The sequence below is a fragment of the Mus pahari genome, chromosome 1 (assembly GCF_900095145.1).
Source record: "Mus pahari chromosome 1, PAHARI_EIJ_v1.1, whole genome shotgun sequence".
Classification (NCBI taxonomy): domain Eukaryota; kingdom Metazoa; phylum Chordata; class Mammalia; order Rodentia; family Muridae; genus Mus; species Mus pahari.
In genome coordinates this window covers 8,885,640-8,899,943 of record NC_034590.1, presented here as the reverse complement: position 1 = coordinate 8,899,943, position 14,304 = coordinate 8,885,640, and positions in this window count along the sequence as shown.

Here is a 14,304-nt window from a genome sequence, read left to right as displayed (position 1 = left end):
CTCTCTCTCTCTCTCTCTCTCTCTCTCTCTCTCACACACACACACACACAGAGAACAGTACCATTTTCCAGAGCACAGCTGTTTCGATGATGGTGCATTCATGGCTTTCCAAAGAGAAGCAGACCTGATTTAAATGAAGGGAGGGTCCTAGGAGATAATGCTCCCAGGACAATTTTCATTAACTTGGCTGTGCCTCTTAGGAGGCTTTGAAGATGACAACTCAAGTAGGGCGGTTTCATTTCCAGCTAACTGTTAGACACTTCACCACCCAAAGCTCAGTCTTCTCAGACAATATCTCCATTCAGAAGCAGGGTGTCAGATTGTTAGTCTGACATGAGCTACGTTTTCTCAGAAAAGACAAAGACCACCATGAGCCACTTCTAAAGACGAGTCATCATTGTAAGGAAAGTAGTCCGTGGAAAGAACACCGTCCCAGACATCCACGCTCCTCAGCCAGCACTGGGAAAACTCCTTCTTAGGTCTCAGGCTTCTTGGCCATAAAATGGGAATAAAACAACCCACTTATCATAATGTGGTTTGGAGGCTCCAAAGAGGCAATTGAGGTAAGTAGCCTAAGACACGGCTGGGGATGGATTACCTGGGTACCAGCAGAGGCATGCACTCTGTCTCCTTTAACATGGTTAGTGGTATTAGTTTTAAGAAGAAAGCAAAGAGTGTTGCCAGTATGTAATTTCCCTCTGCATTTTGTTTGTTTGTTAAAACAGAAACTATACAAATAGCCAGTTCCAGTAACAACAATAGCCACTGGGGAATTTCTGAGATCTGGGATAGAGAAAGAATGGCATCAGAGGCCTCACCAATGGCTGAGGCAGGCTCTGTGCCAACTGTCCAATCTACTCCTTGTCCCACGTGAGAGACTGGCAGTCCCTGCAGACAACGGTCCAGGTACCAAGCTGACTTCTGGGCAATGCCTGGACCAGTAAGTAAGACCAAAATAACTGCCGATCATCCTGCCAGCTGAACGCAGGTATCTATTCAAGCCCACCCCAGAAGAGGATAGCCAACTGGCCCAGACCACAGACTCGACAACCAGACACGGAGCCACAGTGCCTAAGCCACTAAGCCTTCAGGAGGCTTGCTTATACAACAACAGCTGAGACATCAGACACCTCACTGCACAGATGAATGGCAAGTCCAGGACATCTTTCTCCTCATTGCTACCTCTAAATTGCCATTCCCTCTCTGGGACTCCACATCCACAGTAATAAATGCAAAGGAGACCCATACCATCCTCCCAAAACCATCCATGCTCCCTAGGGTCAGAGACAGACAGGATTGGCCCATGTTTTCTCACCTGACAACCCTCTTCCTTCCAGAGAGAGTCTCAGACAGGCTCTGGAAGATGCCTTCTGCTACCCGCAAAACTCCTTGAGGACAAAGCCACAAGTTTGGCACTGCTGGTGGGTAGCAAAGAACCCTGGGAGGCCAAGCGGCTGTCCCTGCCCTCAGCCCCAGCGCTCCCCTCCTGCCCTCGGATGCCTGCCCCGCAGACCCCTCTTTCCTTAGCACCATGCCTTCTTTCATACATGTCAGACTATCTGGAAGGCAGACTGTGTCACTCTAGAGCATCCCAGCATCCATGGGAGCTGTTGGGTCTCCTCTGAGGCTGCTGCAGCTGCTGTGGTGATGTATACCCGCCCTCACAGGCATAGCACCAAGGTGTGGGATGAAGACGAAGAGTGTTAGAGGCAAACCATGCCACTAAACTGCCACGTAGGAGGAAGGCACAAGAGACCTGAGGCTTCAGGGTCCTGACTTCCAGAAGGCTGGGAAAATAGAGCCAGTGGTTTCTGTCTCATTCAGAACAAAGTGATTGTGAACCAAAAAGTAATGGTGTAGGCTGGGGGTGTAGCTTAATGGTAGAGCCCCTGCCTAGAATCCCCAGTGAGGGAACTAGGGGTGTGGCTCAGTGGTAGAACCCCTGCCTAGAATCCTCCAGTGAGGGGCTGGGGGCGTGGCTTAGCCATGGATTACCTGCCTGACAAATGTCAGGCTTTAGCTTCAATATAAATACAAAAATTAAAAATTTATTTTTAATAAAATTAAAAATAATAAAAATATGAGATTTAGGGAGGATAGCACATGTGTGTGATCCCAGTACTTGAGAGGCAGAAGTTGGAGGACCACAAGTTTGAAGTCAACTTAAGTTGCATTGCTAGATCTTGTCAAAGGGAGGGAGGAAGGGAAGGAGCGAGGGAGAGAGGGAGAAAGGGAAGGACAGAAGGAGGGACGGAGGAAGAGATGGAGAGTGGGAGAGAGGGAGAGAGGAAAGGAGGGAGGGAGGGAAGGAAGGAGGGAGGGAGGGCGAGAGGGAGGAGGAGGGAGGGAAGAGATAGAGAAAGGGAAGGAGGGAGGGAGGAGAGGAGGGAGAGAAGGAATTTACCAATAGTGGGTCCATGTGCTACACTTTCCTAGGAGCCCTCAAAGCGTGCTCAGCAAACCTCTTACCACGTGGCAACGTCACCAACCCTCCCATCTCCCTCTCTGCCACTATGCAATTTCCTCATCTCCCTCTGCTCTTCCTAAACTTGGCAAGGGAACCCCAACATCTTCGCTGGAGAAAAACTCCATGTCTCCCTGCTTCTTTCAGAGATCTTCAGGAAGCAGAGTTCAAACCTCAGGCAGACTGTCTCACGGGCGCATTGGACTCTGTGTGAACCTCCACTCGGGCACCAGTGCAGTGGACGCTGGGTGAACCCACCCCCACCCAACAGAGGTCAGAGAAGGCAGAGCTATTTCCAACTGGCCCAGCCTCAGATCTCAACCATCTGGAATTGTGGTCATCAGGAACCAACACTGTTGGTTCAACTTAAAAATATTAAAACAACAGCCTACCCTAGGCGCAGCCCCCAGTCCTGCCCGCCCAGATCACAGCCCTGCTTGAGAGGTACAGTTAGCCGAAGCTGCCCCCATGGCTCACCCGGCCTCTGCAGCCCAGACCCAAGCTCAGCTTCTTGCCTGCCTCCCACATGCATGGTGGTACAACCAAAGGATGGTTAGGAGCTGTTTATTGAAAGGAAAACACAATTGTCTGACCAGTAAAAGCACTCCTGTATGTAATGCCTGTAATAGATTTTTAAGCCTCGCTGCTGACACACTCTAGAATGTTCATGGTTATTATCTGTCCACTTCCCAACCTGAAGAGGTTAGATTGTTTAAAGATTTGTTAGCTATGAGCTGCTTAAAGAAGGCCAAGTATAAACTCCCAGCTAATTGAAAAATAGCATTTTATCAGATTCTCCCCCGATATTATATTGTAATAGTTGTACTTAGAGGACTCTCAATACTTCAATAAGTGGTGGAATTAAAAAAATCACATCTTCAGGGCTTTACAGAAAATGTGGCTGTTCCCAATTTATACTGCTTTTTTAACCATTATTTTCTTATATTTCCCACAATGCCTCGGATCAGAAGCAAACAGAAACTGAGTGATTACCCCAAAGTGTGCTAGATGAACTGGAAAAAGTCTATTCAAACAAAGCTCATTAGTTCTGATACCTCCAGGGCTATGACAAATTAAGCCGCGGCTGTGTGCGCTTGCAGACAAAAGGGTGACGCTGAAAACTCGGGCTGAGCTAGGCACTGTGTCAATAAATTCCCCTGAAAAAGGTAAAAACTACAATTGGAGCTAAAATGAAATCCCTTTAAGGAGCGTGTACAAAATAGATCATCCCTTCTTTCTTAAGTACATCTATGAACCCGCCTGTGATGAATTATTGCAGTGGAGAAGGTGGCCACTCCGTAGGGGCTGCCTGGCCAGGTGCACAGAGGAGGCGCTGGCTAAACCCTCTCTCTTTCCTCTGCAAAGTCTTGGCCCTGCCCAGAGGAAAGGATTCCAAACCCAGCAGGCAGAGCACATGCTTCCAAAGCCCAGAAATCCAGGACTCTGACTGCCCGCTGGATCCCAAGCGACAGCCCACGTTATTCCCAAAGCCATGCTGCCAGCCACCAGCTTGGAATGGCCCTACCACCTTAAGATAACCTTGTCCTCTCAGCCAAGAGAGGGTTGTGCATCATAAGCCAAGGCTGTATTCTTCCTGGTTTGCGAGTCCATTTCAAATGGGAACTCCTAGATATACAAAAAACAATAGTGGTAAGCAATCTGCCCACAAAGGCTTTTATAAATATCTATGGGATGGATGGATGGATGGATGGATGGATGGATGGATGGATGGATGGATGGATAGACGGACAAGACATCCAGGTAGGGCTGCATCAGTATAAAAGTTGGCCTTAGTTGTAATTTTCACTTGAAGAGATCTCCCAGATTATTAGTAAAGCACACTTGTGGGCCTGTTTGTAAGGGCAGTTCCCCAGATGACTGGCATGTAAAACAACAACTGAGAAAGATCCACTCTGAATGCGCGAGTTAATGTCCAATTGGATGAGTCCAGGTTGGAGACTCAGAAAGCGGAAAGTAGAGAGTTTCTAGCTAGCTAGCTATATCTCTTTATCTCTCTCTCTCCTCTCCCCCTCCCTTCCCCTCTTCTCTCCCTCCCCTTCTCCCCCTCCCCTTCTCCTTCCCCCTCTTCCTCTTCTTCTCCATTTCCCTCCTCCTCTCTCTCTCCCCCTCTCCTCTCCCTCCCCCTCATCTCTTTCTCCCCTTCTCCCTCTCCCTCCCTCTCACCTCTCCCTCCCCTTCTGCCTCTCCCTCCCTCTCTCCTCCCCCTTCTCTCCTCCCTCCCCCTCCCATTGTCCCTCACCCTTTCACTCTCCCTCCCTGTTCACCTTGAGACATATGTCACTCCCATCATGACGTTCTAGCCTATCTTCCAGTGAGGAGTCAGCCATTGACTGAAACCGTGAGCCAAAATAAACCACTCAGGTTGTTTTTCTTGGGAATCTTGTCACAGCTGTGAAAGACCAGCACCGAGTGGGAACTGGGGTATCAGGACTGGGCCTGGATTTGGGCTGTCTTTGGGTGTCTGGGATGGCAATCAGTATTCCTGCACAAACAATTACCCCAGGGGCGGGTTCCTCAGATGATTGCTGAGCTCAGTGGCCAAACCCTCATGCCATAGAGATTCACAAGGAAGTCATTCCCAGAGAGTTGAGGTCCAGAAAGGCCTCAATTAATTACCCAGCCCCTAGAAAACAAGGGCCACTCAGGACCCATAGACTTTCTGGCCTCTGCACTATTTCCTTATAGGCACCCAAATATGTTACACATCCAGTCCTGGGGGTATCTGGGGTCACAGGCCCAGGTGTAGTAGGACTTGGGCCTGATAGCCATAAGGAAAACAAGACACGGAAGTGGGGGGGGGGGCTTGCAGGTGAACCATGTGAGCTTGCAGCAAGTCTACTTTTTCTGCATCACGGTCAAAGATGGCGCCCAACCCTCCAATGCCAACGGAGCTGACCTTTTCCCCTTAGTCTTTATGCCTGTGTCATGTTCCCATTTCTCTCAGTATCCCATCCAACTACAAGCCATCTAGCTAAAATGCAAAATATGATCATGGAAGTTTTGGTTTATAGGAGCAGTGTGAGGGCAGGAGGGTGTGGTACTATTTCCCCCTGCCTCCTCCTTTCTCTCCAGGGCTCGGCACTCAGTAGGCCACAGTGAAGCCCTCTATGCCTTATGTCACCCAATCCCACAGCATTCTTCACAATTCAAGCCATCAATCCTGAGGAGCATTTGTAGTCACTAAGGCAGCATCCATCTGCCTTCCACTGATCATAGGACTCTAGGGAAAGTGTCCGTCCCTATGGAAAAGCTACAAGGAAGGAGTCTGAGTTATCTGTTGTCTTTCTAACGGTGAGGATAGGTGGGAAGAAAATGAGGTGTCACGGGCAATCGGATGTTCCCATCACTCCATCAGAACAGGTCTGGAGGGTTGAGAGGGTCAGGGCCATGATGATTAGACGTGGGGTTCAAGGGTTTCAATTCTGGTTGCAGCCGTGCCTCTCTGCGTCCTGAGCTGCCGTGCCATAACAGGTCCTGCCTCTGTGAACGGAACCCAGCCTCCAGGCCAAGCCCTCAGTGAAACCACAAGCCAACTTAAACCCTTCTCCCCCTAAGTTGCTTTGTTCCAAAATTGTGCCTACGCGACAAGAAAAAAAAATAATTGAAACAAGAGTGAGGTATTCTTTGCTTTTTCTGTTACTGTGATTAAAAAGAGAAACATGACCAAGGCAACTTAATATGGTGTCATGGTTCAAGAGGTGTAAGAGTTCCTTATGTCACCAAAGTATGGCAGCAAGCAGCAAGAGCAGACAGCTGAGAGCTCACATCTTCAAACCCAAGCAAGATGGAACAGAGGGTATAAACAGGAAGTGAGGCAAGACTATACACAATAGCTTTCCCTCAGTGACACACCTGGATCTCACCCGGGTCTCGCCCTGTACCCATCTTCACAGTATCCCCTGGAACTCTTAGACCACCAGGGAGAGAAAGAATCTCAGAGAAGAAATGATCAGTGGAAGCGGAGAGGCAGATCCGTGTGAGCCCCACCTAGAAGCTGCAGAGCAACTTGAGATAACCACCAACCTGCAAAGTAGGCCCGGTCAGATGGAAGAGCAGAGGCTGAGGAGCCGCCAGGCGCAGTTTGCTACCCTGGAGCAATTAAAAGTGACTGGGCAGCAGCATGCTTGACTGGCCCCAATGTCTAGGTACTAGCCACTCCCGCTCCTTAAGAGAATCCATCTGAGAAACTCGCAACCAACTGGGCTTCTCCAGAATTGATTAGATGGCATTCCGACTGCTGGTCATGTGAGGGTTTGAATCTGACATTGCGAACTGACTGTTCACTCCCAGCACACAGTACATTGGACGGTGTCAGCTCTGGGAGATAGAATGTTCCTGCTCAGGAATGTCAGAGAAAGAGAGACATAGGAATCAGGTACCAGCTAGTGAGTCCTATGCATGCAAAAAGACACCATGAAGGTAAGAGGGTATGCCAAGAGTATGATAATTTGGGGCACCCAGGATTTGCTTTCTGGTCCATCTGTGGGTTTACAATGCATAACCCTAAACCAAACAGAGTCCAGGCTAAATCATCTCCCAGGCAGATGTTTGCAGCAGCTGAAGCCAGCAGGTAGCAATACCCTAGAAGGGTTTTATGACCAACTCAGCTAGTGTCTGAGATAGGCAAGGGCCTTCTGCAGCCTAGCCTCCTGAGTCAGGGGTGCGAGAATAGTTTTGATGGATGCAGAACACCCTTTCCATCCAGAAATCTGGCATCCAAGTACACCCAAGGCAACGACATGTGGCAGTAAGTTTCCCATATTTTGCATCTTGCCTGGTTACGGAGCAATGGCACATCCTCTATGTTTCTTTAGGACTTCCTTCAACTGTCTGACTCTTCTTGAACTCCTCAAAGCAAAATTGGACTTGGAAATCACAGATTTTACTGTGATGATCAGTTTTGTAGCTTTTAAAACTTCCCCAGACCAGGTGTGCTGGCCACACCTTTAAACCCAGCACTAGGGAGACAGAAGCAGGCAGATCTCTGCGGTTTCTTGGTCATCCTGGTCTACATGATGAGCACCAGGTCGGATCTATGCAGGGAGAGGTCCCTATCAAAAAGAAAAAAAAAGTGCAGAGAGAATCAATTCACCTGAATCCAGCATGCTGTTAAACTCTGAAATGCCCCTGCCCCTCCCACACACATGACTTGAGTTTTGATATCTTGGTGTCTGACTTTAGCTACTATTTTGAAGGCTATGAAACTTGTCATGGATGAACCTGACGAGGAGCCTGATGAATGAAAGCAGGTGACCAGAGGAGGCTCTTAAGAATGCACCAGCCCCTGATTCAGAAGCAGACAGGTATAGCTGATAATTTAGCCTGGGGCCCTACTTGGTTTAGGGTTGCACATACCCCCCACTTGGCAGCCCAGCTCCTTTGCCTGCATGTGCACACACATCCTCCTCAAAACAATGTACCTAGAAACCCCCAAACCCATCCCCACCCCCACAACCTGCAGCAGGCTACCCAAACTCCCATTTCAGTATAAAACTATAATTTGTCCACTAGTCCTGGTAACAGCTAAATTTAGAGTTTCTATTCAAGTGTATTCCCAGTGTACCCAGGTATGAAGAATAGAAAGAAGGGGCGATCCTGCCTGAACTGGTTGTGGGTGCACGTGCAGTAAGACCTAACTGTCCTATATGACCTTTCGAGAGATCCCCTATTTAGCGTTTTTACGTCTATGCACAACCGAGCATGCATATGACAGAAATCAGAAGCATTATGGGAAAGGCACATGCACAGTGGGAAAAATGAGTATATGGTCTCATCTATCAGTCAAAACGCGACCACCCAAACTATACCTCTTAGTAACCAGCCCGCCCCCCTTCTTTTGAATGCCATAAAAGGAAACTGCAAACAGTAATCAAGGCCCTTGAGTAATCCTGCTGCTGTAGTACACTGCCAATCCTGACATCCGGCTACAATCTGTACCGTGGTTCTGCACCGACTAAAGTTACCTTGTCTCTTGCAGATCTCCGTGAGGCCTTATTTTCAGTTCTTTGGGTAAGAGGCCAAGACCCTGGAAACACCAGCCCAGACTTCAGCCACTAATAACAGTTCCCGACATGATCCCTGCTTCCTGATCCATGAAATCAAACCTTTGCCACACATTTCTGCCATCAGAGAGGTACCCCACCATCCCTTCTCTGCCACAATAGAGACCTCTGAAACCATGAGCCAAAATAAATTCCCCTCTGATAAGTTGCTTCTGTCAGTTTTTTGTCACTGTGCTGAGAAAAGGTCATACAAAACTACACACCTACTAAGTACAAGGCACCCCACCTACTAAGCACAAGGCACTTTGTGGGCAGTCTGCATTTAAGAAACCCATAGCTCCTCTAAGGAGCAAAGATGTCCTCTCTCAGAGATACATTTGAGTGGTTATAGTGCCTAGATCAAACCAAGTAGTTTGTAGAAGGGAAGGGAAAGGAATGGGGAAGGAACATGTTGACTCCAACACGGCTATGTCAACCAAGCACTGTGAACACACAGCAGAGATCTGCTTTAGGGAACAGGTGACAATGGTTCCTTGGGTCATTCCCAAGAAGGACAGGGAGTTATTGGGGTCTGATGTCAGCCCTCAGGGGCCTGGGATTGCCCGTGTCATTCAAGGAGCAAGATGAATGGTCGAGCTCATCCTCATTTCCTAGCATCTGGGCGGCCTGTTCCTTATCAGCACTTGAGGTGGGTATCTGGGTCTCTAGGTGCTCAGTGGGTATACTGTGTATCGCTGAGAGTGGAAGAACTGATTCTATGTGTGTGGAGAAAGAGGAACACCATTGCTGGTGGGATTGCAAGCTGGTACAACCACTCTGGAAATCAGTCTGGAGGTTCTTCAGAAAATTGGAAATTGTTCTACCTGAGGACCCAGCTATACCGTAACTCTTGGGCATATATCCAAAAGATGCTCCAACATACAGTGAGGACACATGCTCCACTATGTTCATAGCAGCCATATTTATAATAGCCAGAAGCTGGAAAGAACCCAGATGTTCCTCAACAGAGGAGTGGATACTTTTACACAATGGAGTACTACTCAGCTATTAAAAATAATGACTACCTGAAATTCACAGGCAAATGGATGGAACTAGAAAATATCCTGAGTGAGGTAACCCAGTCACAAAAGAACACACATGGTATGTACTCACTGGTAAATGGATATTATCCAAAAAGCTCAGAATACCTACCGTACAACTCACAGACCGTATGCAGCTCGAGAAGAAGGAAGACCGAAGTGTGGCTGCTTCAGTCCAACTTAGAAGGGAGAACAAAATAATCACAGGAGGTAGAAGGAGGGAGGGGCCTGGGAGAGAGAGGGAAAGGAGGAACAAGACCAGGTGTAGAAGGAGACAGGGGAGAAGTACAGGGGGTCAGGAAACTGAATGGAGGTGTGTAGCAGTGTGGGATGGAGAACTAAGGGTAGCCACTAGAAAGTCCTGGATGCCAGGGAAACAAGAGGTGCCCAGGACCCAACGGGGATGGCATTAGCCAAAATACCCAACAAAAGGGAGATAGAAGCTGTAGAGACCATATCCAGTGGTTAGGCATGGCCCTCAGTTAAGGGGTTGGGCCAGCCACCCATCTCAAAAATATTAACCCAGAATTGTTCCTGTCTAAAGAAAATGCAGGGACAAAGGGTGGAGCAGAGACTGAATGAAAGGCAATCGAGAGACTATCCCACCTAGGGATCCATCCCATCTGCAGACACCAAACCCAGACACTATTGCTGATGCCAAGAAGTGCTTGCTGACAGGAGCCTAATATAGATGTCCCCCTGAGAGGTTCTGCCAGCACCTGACCCATACAGATACAGATGCTCACAGTCAACCATGGGACTGAGCCCAGGGACCCCAATGGAGGAGTTAGGGTAAGGACTAAAGGGGCTGAAGGGGTTTGCAACCCCATAGGAAGACCAACAATATCAACCAATCAGAGCCCCCAGAGCTCCCAGGGACTAAACCACCAACCAAAGAGTACAAGGGGATGTCAGGGGTGTGGGGGGGGGGGAACCCATGGTTCCAGCTGTATATGTAGAAGAGGATTACATTATCTGGTATCAGTAGGAGGGGAGGCCCTTTGTTCTGTAGAGGCCTGATGCCCCAGCATAGGGGAATGCTAGGGCAATGAGGTGGGAGTGGGTGGGGGTGTGAAAGAGCACCCTCAAAGAAGCATGGGGGAATGAGATAGAGGGGCTGTAGGGGGACCAGGGAGGTGAACAACATTTGAAATGTAAATAAATAAAATAACCAATAAAAATATTTCATTTAGTTCTATTTTATGTGTGAATGTTCACCTATGTGTATATAAGTGCACCATGTGACTGCAATACCTGAGGAGGCCAGAAGAGGGAGTCAGATGACCTGGAACTGGAGTTACAGCTGGTTATGAGCCACCACGTGAGTGCCAGGAAGCAAACCTGGGTCCTCTGTAAGAGCAGCCAGTGCTCTTAACCATTGAGCTATCTCTCCAGCCCCCTCTTTTTAAATTGTAGAGCTTGAGATTAAAGCCAGGGTTCCACACATACCAAACAAGCACTCTCACTGAGCTAAGAACTCCAGCTCTATTCTTTTCTCTTTTGTGAGATAGAATCTTGCACACAGGTTGCCTTGAATACAATCTGTAGCCCAGGCCGGTCTTGAACTTGCTACATAGCCTGCAAGTGCAGCTTGCCCCAGTGTCCCAAGAAGCTGGAATTACAGATCAGTGGCACTAAGCTAACGAGGACAGGCTTCTGAAATAGAAGCTTTAGAACATCTTCTAGTTGAGCCAAGTAGAGACACCCCAGACAGATGGGAAACAGCATTGTGAACTCATGGGCTACAGCACAGCAGAGCTTTGTAAAAAGATCTGATGCGGACAGAGCCAGTGATCACACTGGGAAGGCATGGGCGAGCAAGGCACACAGGAGCGTGTACTCTGAGAATATTGATGAAACACTTTCCACAGGTCAGGCACTGGGTGGCAAAGCCACCACATTGTACGAGACAGGCAGAGGCCCCTCTTGCAGAGCTGACACTCTGACAGAGAAAAGAGAACCTCCCAAGGATGGGAGCCGTGGAGAAATACAACCTCGTGATAGACATGGTAGCAGCAGGAGTCTTGGGAGCCACGTGACCAGAGACCCAAATGACAAAGTGTATTGCAAGCAGAAAAAGCAGGCCTGAGTGGAAAAACCAGAAAATATCAGCATTGGAGAGCTTCATGGAGATTGACGTGAGGTCAGAGGTCACACAGGGAGCTCGATGGGGCAGCTCAAATGAAAACTTCAGGTGGTTTGGACCAATTTTCTATAGGCAGAAAATGGCCCTCCATCCTTCTTCTGTGCCCCGTTCTCCTTTCTCTGCCAAAATGGCTCTGGGCCTTTCTGGAGGATACTAGCTGTGGTCTCTTGAACCTACCACCTCCTGAGAAGTGTTTTCCACATGCAAGTTGGTGACAAGGTTAGGTGACAAGTCCAGGCTCTGACACTATGCCAGCCAAAGCCACTCATCTATCTGTACCAATGCAGCAACCACATCATCTTCACTGTCCATGTCAAGCAGAGAGGAGCCCCAGGACCTAGCTATGTTTCCCCATGTGGTACCTGCCTGTGAAGATCACCCAGGTCGGGGAGCCCCAGGACCTAGCTATGATTCCCCATGTGGTACCTGCCTGTGAAGATCACCCAGGTCAGGGAGCCCCAGGACCTAGCTATGTTTCCCCCATGTGGTACCTGCCTGTGAAGATCACCCAGGTCGGGGAGCCCCAGGACCTAGCTATGATTCCCCATGTGGCACCTGCCTGTGAAGATCACCCAGGTCGGGGAGCCCCAGGACCTAGCTATGGTTCCCCATGTGGTACCTGCCTGTGACGATCACCCAGGTCGAGGCGGGAAGGTCCCATGCTCTGGTAGCTGGCAAGTCAAGGCCAATGACTGTCCTGCAGGACACCTGCCATTTCCCCCAATGCATGTGGTCCCCTCGAATGGCTTCCAGCCGCAGTGTGGCTTTCTATGGTCGCCCCTCCGAGAGTTGAAAAAGCCTCTTCATAGGGAGTGATCTCCAAAGTGAGGAAATGTCTCCTAGGTGAGCTACCTGGGGAAACCATCCAGAGTTCAACCCCGTTTCTATCTGAGGACCCATTAGCTCCAGTGGTGTCCATGGGGACACAGAAGTCAGTGAGCACAGCATATTTGGGAGCCATGGTCACCTTCCCCAGACCTCTTTCTCCCCACTGGAGACTACCATGGACTCCATAATCTGGGGGTCCAACATTCACACCCCTGAGACAAAACATCAATCAGAAAACCCAGTTCCAAACACCCTCATCAAAGGAACCCTAGAATCTCATGTATCACTGTTCCCTCTACCACACAGCCGGGACACTGAGGCCCAGAAGCTATTTACAAAACAATAACTACACTGATGTGAAACAATATATTCACCTCTGAATATATAACTCTGTGTGTGTGTCCTTCTGCATGCTAAACAAGCATTATACTTATGAACTACATACCTACCCCATTTTACTTTATTTTGAAGCTCTTATTACATTGCCCAGGCTAGCCTCAATCTTGCCATCCTCCTGCCTCAGCACCCTGAGTAGCTGAGATTATAGGTACACACTACCACACCCAGCTTCACTTTCTTTCAGTTTGTTAGATCTTAATCTTCTACTTACTGACCAATTACTAAGGTTCTGTATGAAAGAAAAGTGGGGATGGGTGATTCAGTAGTTGGGGAATGATTTCCAGTACCCACATGGTGCTCATAACCGTAACCCAGTTCTATGTCCAGTGCCCTCTTCTGGCCTCCATGGGCACTGCAGGCACAGCTGCTGAAGACCACACCTACATAAAGCCATGAGAAAGTGAATTCCCCAAGATCCCAAAAGCACGGAGCTGACACAGGGAGACTCCAGGGCGCTGAGCAACCTCAACTTTGCCTGCTCTCAGCCCCTTCATGTTTAAGATGATTGCTGCCATTCTTACCTCTCTCTAACCAGAGACACAGACTCACCAGAGTGTGAACCAGGCCCAAGGGAAGAGGCCACCGTTGAGAGACAGAGACCCAGTCCCATTTGAAGGGGATAAAAAATATCCTGTTACAAGCTGCACCTGAGGTCAGCCACCAACGGTCATAGCTGCTTCATTTGTCGCTGTGTCAAAATGCATGACCAAAATGACTTTTTAAGGAGAAATGGTTCACTTGGCTCACAGTCTCAGACGGATCAGTCCATCGCATGGTGGAGCAAGGCAAGCATTTTCTGACAATGGAAGGATGGAGAGATGGAGTGTTGCCTGTTCACATGGTGCAGAGCAGGGACCAGAGATCCAGGGGCGGGTATAACCATCAAGGCCTACCCATGTGACCTACTTCTACATTCAGGCTCCACCTCCTAGAGGTCCCATAGCCTTCAAATTACACCACCTGGTGTAACAACAAGGGCTGGACATGTGAGAGCTTGGGTTGGAGCTTCTATTGCTGTGATAAAACCTCATGGCCAAAAGTAGCTTAGAGAGGAAAGGGTTCGTTTGGTTTACGTATCCTGAATCACAGTCTCCTGAGGGAAGCCAAGACAGGAACTCAAACAGGACAGGAACCTATAGAAGCCATGGAGGGGCGCTGCTTCCTGGCTTGCTCCTCATAGCTTGTTTGGCCTGATTTCTTTTAGCTCCCAGGGACCACCAGGCACAGTGCCCTGGGCCCTCCCACATCAATCTTCAATCAAGAAAATGCACCCCAGGCTATCCCACCAACCGGACTGGTGAGGGCATCTTCTCAATTGGAGTTCCCTCATCCCACACAACCCTGACTCTGACAAATTGCTGTAAA